The sequence below is a fragment of the Hypomesus nipponensis genome, chromosome 1 (assembly GCF_054491055.1).
Source record: "Hypomesus nipponensis isolate SF chromosome 1, ASM5449105v1, whole genome shotgun sequence".
In the NCBI taxonomy this organism is placed as follows: Eukaryota; Metazoa; Chordata; class Actinopteri; order Osmeriformes; family Osmeridae; genus Hypomesus; species Hypomesus nipponensis.
Genome location: NC_140361.1, coordinates 20,272,501 through 20,280,000, shown reverse-complemented (window position 1 = coordinate 20,280,000; position 7,500 = coordinate 20,272,501).

Genomic DNA, 7,500 nt, shown 5'->3' with positions numbered 1-7,500 from the left:
CCCCCGTCACCAGGGACCTCGAGGGACAACCCTAGGATTGTCTGCCACGCCCTCCTCCAACCGCCGCCCGGCCCAGAAGACGAGCGGGGGTCCCCTAAGCTTCCAGCGAGGAGGCACCACCAACGGCGCGCTTGCGCAGCCGCCCTGGCCCCCCTCACCAGTCACCTCGGTTCCCCACCGGTCCCCCGAGCCCAACGGATAGAAGCCGCCCCACTCCTGCGCTCCACCGGCCAAAATTCAAAGTTCTTGCCCCCGGCGAAGCCCCCCGGCCCGCACGGCACCCCACCCAAGGAAGGATGGCCGAGCTGGACCAGAGGACCCCCCGGGGGCACGCAGCACCGGCCAGCAACACGCGCTTAAAGAGGTACCGGGTCACTCGTGGCTACCTCCATCACCACGGGAAGAGGGGCTTGCCCTACCTGCCGTCCCGCCCCTCGGGCCACGGCAGGGTTTCGGCCCCTCGAAAGGGGCCTAAGTACTGACATAGAAGTATTTTTTTTTTTTTTTTTTTTTTTTTTCTGGGGAGAAACAACTGAAACACGAACTTCAGGGATTGGTTGGGGTTAGGGTTAGGGGTTGGGGTTAGGCCTATAGGGTTAGGGTTGAGGTTAGGGTTAAGGGTCTGGGAGGGGTTACAACAGGGTTGGGAACAGGGCAGAAGGGGGGGGGTTGGGGTTAGGGCTGGGGAGAAGGGTTGGGGTTAGGGTAGGGGTGGGGGGGGGTCCAACCGAACCCCGGCGCACAAACTTCCCTGCCGACCCGCGCCCTGGTCAGCTCGGTTTCCGTCCCGAAGGACCTCAGAGACAAGACTACAACCGACCATCAGGAAACTACACGTCCGCATCCGGCCTGGGCGGGCCATCATTGATCGGTCTGTAGAAATCGCGGAGGATCTCTAACGAATAGGCGAGAGTACGCCTAGCCACCAACTTAGCGAATCGCTTCATCCCTGGTTTCGAGACACCCAGACGCCTGAGTACGTCATCATTGCAACTAGGCCACTTCCCTCTGGCCCCCACAGGGAAGCCGAAGAAAAGCAGCTTCGTCACTCCATCGAGTTTTCTCACTATATCAGGTGCGCAAGGCCGGTAGTACGCAACCTTCTGGGACCGGGCGGCCTCCAGCGTGTCGGGGGCAAACTCGAAACGTACGGTGACATCCACCACCAGAGCCACATCCCCTTGGACGAAGACCAGGTCGGGTATCCTCAAGACCCCTTCCCGGGAGAGCACGCGCATCTCCTTTACGACGTCCCATCCTGCCCCGGCGGCTTCTCCTGCTAAGAGATCGCAAATCTTATTGTGCCTGCTGATCCGACTAGACTGCACAGCAGGGCACTGCCCCAGGATATGCGAACAGGTCTCGGCCTCGCCCTGGCATCCTCGGCAGGGAGGAGGCGGAAGCCCCCTGCCCCGTGTCAGCGCCTCTGAGGTCGGATACACATTGGCCCGGAGCTGCAGGGCCGCAACATACTGACCCTCAGTCAGACCCATTGTCGTGGGCCTACCAATCCAGCAGTTGCTGATCCTGTCGCCGCCAAAGCACAGCGTGCCCGCCCCCTGGGTAGTTAACCCGCACCAGGCGAGAAACGATTCCCGCTGCCAGTCACACGGGACCGGACATCTCTGCGTCGCGACTGGGCCAGGCCCCCCAGGGAGAGCCCCTGCCCCAGCGGAGGGATCCACCAAGGCCGGTACCTCATCCCCACGGCCGCCGGCACTCAGCCATAGGCGTTCGAATTTTTCTTGGGTAAACACCGACAGTGTAGCCAATCGGGTCAGAGGGTCCTCAGACCGGCTTAACCGAAAGACCCGCCGGGCTTGGACACCGGGTATCAGGCGAGAGAGCTTCATTACGCCGAGGCCACCGTCTCGATTCCTACTATATATAAGCCCATCAGTTGTCGATGGGTGTAGGTGTAACCACTCCTTGACTGCCTTCCGGATCAGCAGATCCACCCTTTCCAGGAGGGCGACCTTCGCAAGACCGTGGTCCAGCTGGTAAAACAACCGCGGGATAGCAAACCGGCAGAGCATCTCAACCTTCTGAGAAGGCTTCAGCGCCGCGCGCCCGATGTCACGGACCCATGCAACCATCCGTTCCTCCGGTCCCAGTAGTCCAATCACCCTGCCCGGCCTCAGTCCCATCCCGAGGTATTTCTCCATCACCTCGGGTCCCGTCAGGCGCAGAGGCTCTCCGCACACCCGCCAGGGGCTGCAGTCGTTCACAACGATCGAGCGTACCCCCTTCGAGAGAAAGAAGCCAAAGCACTTCTTGGGCTGCACGCGCATACCCGTCAGCTGGCAAAATGACTCCAGGATAGCGATGTTCCTCGACATGCCCACCCACGAACTGCTCACCATCACCAGATCATCGGCAAAAGCTAGTGTCGTTACCGATTGGTCTCCCCATGCGAAGCCCTCGCCTCGACGTTCCAACGTCTGGATTAACGGGTCCAGCGCCACGTTGAAGAGAAGGGGGGACATGGGGTCACCCTGCTTGACCCCCACCTTCATGTCAATCGGTCGGGACAGCTCTGCCCCGACCTTGACTCTGGTCACGCATCCCACGTATGAGTCCCGAATGAGACCCAGTACATGTTCATCTAGTTCCCTCCGCTTAAGAGCCCCGAGAATGTGCTCATGAGTCACGGTGTCGAAAGGTCTAGGCCCCTGTATCGTTCGAAACCACCCTCGTCTCCAGGATGCTCCACGCCTGGGCATCCTTCAGAGGGCGATCCAGACTCGCAGGACAGCACCATTCCCTCGGTGAAGTCCCACTCCTCTGGCTGGAACGGTCTGTCCACGCATGTTCCAAATGCGTCCTCCCAGTCCATGCACCAATCCTGATAGACAGACCGCCCAGAGCTGGCGTGCGCTACGTCCATCAAATCCTGTAAGTCCGATTGGTCCAGGGATTCCCCAGAGGTGTCGACCACTCCTCCCCCGGGTAGAGCACGTTCTATGCCCGAGTGGCCCGTGCTCGTAACCACAAAGGTCTCTCCTACCGGCCCCGATGGTCTGGGGCCCCGTCCTCCCACCCTAGCCTTCTTACTCGGACGGTTGGTTGATGCAGAAGGAGGATCCCGAAACTTCACACCTTTCATGGGACCCTCGGGGCGTAGCTCAGGGATGAACGGAGCCGCCCCCGACTCCAACTCACCATGGGGGTCTCGCTGGGCCTCACCGTGCTCCCCCATTGGCACGTGGGCGGGACGTGGCTGCGGGATGGCTGGAGCCGTCCCAGACTCCACACCACCGTAAGGGACTCGCTCGGTCCCACCGTGCTCCCCTACTGGCACGGGGCCCTTGATGCCGGAAACATTACCGGGCATCATGTAAGCACATCAATGTACTTACTGTAAGGCGCTCCGGATGCCCCCCCATCATAGACCCATGCACCACAACCATGGGGGGCAGTCCAGTTCATCGTTCAAAATTCCAGCAAAAAGCCCCTGACGGAAGTCGCCCAGGCTACCCCAGCATACCCTCCCCCCGCAACAGCTGCCGTAAGGCCCAGTCTGCGCAAAGAGAAGGGATGGCCGAAGCACGCCCAGACGACCCCGCCAGGGGCCTCCACCAAAATGCCAGCCGGAGGCGCCACCACTAGAACTAGCACTGGCCCTCCCTGGGTGCCCGCTCACCCCCACTGGAAGACAAATACGCAGCCATAACGCCCATACAAGTCGGTGAGGACCATCCAGGACCAAACCTCTCCCTTCCTTGGATGTGGTAGCCGTTTCTCAGGCTCCCTCTCCGGAATCGAACCCTGATTCCCCGTTACCCGTGGTCACCATGGTAGGCACAGAAAGTACCATCGAAAGTTGATAGGGCAGACATTCGAATGAGACGTCACCGCCACGGAGGGCGCGCGATCGGCTCGAGGTTATCTAGAGTCACCAAAGCGTCCGGAGCCGGCAGAGACCCCGAAGGGCCGGCCCACCGTCCCCGCATGGGTTTTGGGTCTGATAAATGCACGCATCCCCGCAAGGGTCAGCGCTCGTTGGCATGTATTAGCTCTAGAATTGCCACAGTTATCCAAGTAACGTTGGAGCGATCAAAGGAACCATAACTGATTTAATGAGCCATTCGCAGTTTCACTGTACCGGCCGTGTGTACTTAGACTTGCATGGCTTAATCTTTGAGACAAGCATATGCTACTGGCAGGATCAACCAGGTAGCCTTTCTTCCAGGGCTCCGCGCGGAGCACCCGACGTGCGGCCCCCCGAGACCCCCACGGCATACCCTCCCGACGAACCCCCCCACCCCCGCCACAGCTCCCCGTCCGGAGACGGAGGTCTGCGCAGTCGGGGCGGGGGGCCGCGGTAGAGACGGCCGAGACGGGACCCAGGAGGCGCCGTCAGCAAGGACGGGCTGTTCGGAGGGGGACAACCGGTAGCCGACAGAGGGTTTCGCGAAATCGTGTCTCTGGCGCCGGCGCGTAGCGGGGTGAACGTCGCTCAGGGTGTGAGCCAGGCGCGCCACTCCCCGCGCCGGAGCGCCATCGCAGGACGCCTAGGACAGACGGGTCAACTCGGCCTCGCACCGAACACTTCTCCCGGGAGCTATGGGGCGCGCGACGTGCGGCCCCGCGCTCGGCTGCCCGGGACGTGGGACTGACCCCCCCTCAAGCCGGAGGAACCGTCCACCCATCACGGGTGGGGGCCCTCCGATCGTGGGGGTCGAGAACGCCAATCGATCACGATGGTCTGGGTGTGCCCGAGTGCACGCGGGCGCCTGGGCGCCGACCGGGGCTTCGAAACGGTCAAAACAAAACGGGCCCGCGAAAGCGCCCCTCACCGGCCGTTGTCCGGTGCGCGGGGCTCCCCCCTGGAAGTGCCTGAGACGGGGGGTGTGGTTCTGGCCCTGTCCGGAGCTTCAAACGGCGAAAAAAAAAATCTGCCCGAAAAAAGCGCCCCCTGTCGGCCACTCGGGGCCGCCCGGGTCGGGGGTGGGGGCCTGGACCATGCCTGGGCTTCAAAACTGGGGAAAAAAAAAATTCGAAAAAAGAGCGCCACCCACCGGCCGCCGTGCGCGTGGGGGCCCCCCCGGGAAGTGCCAGGGCCGGGGGGCATGATCCAGAGCTCGACCGGGGACTTTGAAAAAAAATTATATTTTTTTTGACCTCCAGGGGTCTCGCGCCCACCGGGGTACCCGCCTGCGGTGCCTCAAACGCGGGTAGCGGCCCAGGGAAGACCGCTCGGTTCGTGAGAACCGTGTGCTCGCGCACATCCGTGATAGTCAAGTGAAAGGGGAGATCCCCGTGAGCGTGGTCACCAAAGCGTGGCACTGGGCTTCAGGAAGGGCCCTATGGAGGCTCCGTGTAACCTCCATTGACTTGCAAGTCTTTCACAAGTCGGTTTCTAATATCACGCCGGTAGCTGTCTGGTGGACTGGGGGCCGCGACAATGGAAAGTTTGTAAGCTGGAAGCTGGGAGACTGCCTCGGAGGCTGGAAAAGTGACACACACGGGTAACTCCGGTGCCGTTCGACGGATTTCGACGAAAATAGGCTCGTTGGAAAGCCAACGTCGGGGACACGACGACTAACTGTGCGCCCCGTTGCGCACGCGCGCGTGCGCGACATGGGAAGCGAAACAAAACTTCAAACAGAGCTACAGGCTCGTGCGTGCGAAAAAGGCCGAGACACGACGACGTGCCCGCGTGCGCCTCGCCCCAACTCGAATAACAAAGTCGTCCCGGGCCGGATCCGAGCTACGGGACGGAAACGGGAGCCGAGTCAAAATTTCAAACGGAGCCCGCGTCGCGGAAATGGTCAAAATGAATAAAAGTGGCACTCGAGCGCGTGCCTCTCGCTCTGACTAAAGTGACAAAATGATCCCCGTTGAAATGCATTGAGCACGGGGGAAACGGGAGGAAAAAGAAAATTTCAAATGGAGCTGTCGAAATGGGGGTGCTATTTTGGGGGGGTATATGGCGTGGCCACGTTCTCCCACGAGTCCAACTTGAATTCTGAAACCGTCCCCGTCCAAATCCCACGTTCGGGCGAGTTACTGTCAATTTTCAAAGCACCACTCCCCCCCTTCAATGCACTCTTTTGGAAGCTGGGAAAATGGTCTCCGTGCAGAGCTAGTGCCACTTTGCGGGCACTCACGGCCTCGAGGGTGGGCTCGTTGGATAGCCACGGGCCAGGGGAAGACAGCCCGAGAAGGTCCCGGGGTCGTGCGCGCGCGTGCGAGACGCAGCGAGCGAAACGAAATTTCAAATCGACCCCCCGAAAAAATGACACCTTTTGCCGGGAGGAAAAACACTCAGCCCGCTGCCCCAGGCTCCAACTTGAATTCTAAAACCGTCCCCGTCCAAATCCCACGTTCGGGCGCACAACTGTGAATTTCACAAACTATCCACATTCAACCAGACAAACACACCCTCACACGGGGCAAAATCGTCCGCCCAAGGCACCACGGGATCCCTGCACCCCCACCCTTGGGATCCAAGGGGACCCACACACTCCACCGCCTCCCTGGGCTCATGGTCTGGGCTCCCAAGGGACCCCCCACACCCACCGCGGACTCCCGGGGAAACAGCGCCCCCAGGCCGGGGAGCCCACCTCCGGGGGGGACCCCCCACACTACCTGACCTCCGGGGGGACCTGTGCACCCACTATTAAGCACACCCCCTGTGTTAAAACCCATTAAACGCAACTTTAAGAACTCTGTGCCCCTGGTCATCCTTGTGGAATTTTGTGCCTCTGGTCATCCTCCCATAGACTCCCATTCAAAATGTATGCATCTGGTCATCCTCCCATAGACTCCCATTCAAAATGTATGCATCTGGTCATCCTCCCATAGACTCCCATTCAAAATGTATGCATCTGGTCATCCTCCCATAGACTCCCATTCAAAATGTATGCATCTGGTCTTCCTCCCATTGACTCCCATTCAAAATGTATGCCTCTGGTCTTCCTCCCATTGACTCCCATTCAAAATGTATGCCTCTGGTCATCCTCCCATAGACTTCCATTCAAGTTGGACTTAGGTTTTGGCGCGTTGGCTTCTCATGCATCTGGTCTTCCTCCCATTGACTCCCATTCAAAATGTATGCCTCTGGTCATCCTCCCATAGACTTCCATTCAAGTTGGACTTAGGTTTTGGCGCGTTCGCTTCTCATGCATCTGGTCTTCCTCCCATTGACTCCCATTCAAAATGTATGCCTCTGGTCATCCTCCCATAGACTTCCATTCAAGTTGGACTTAGGTTTTGGCGCGTTCGCTTCTCATGCATCTGGTCATCCTCCCATTGACTCCCATTCAAAAGTCATGCCTCTGGTCATCCTCCCATAGACTTCCATTCAAGTTGGACTTAGGTTTTGGCGCGTTGGCTTCTCATGCATCTGGTCATCCTCCCATTGACTCCCATTCAAAAGTCATGCCTCTGGTCATCCTCCCATAGACTTCCATTCAAGTTGGACTTAGGTTTTGGCGCGTTGGCTTCTCATGCCTCTGGTCATCCTCCCATTGACTCCCATTCAAAAGCCATGCC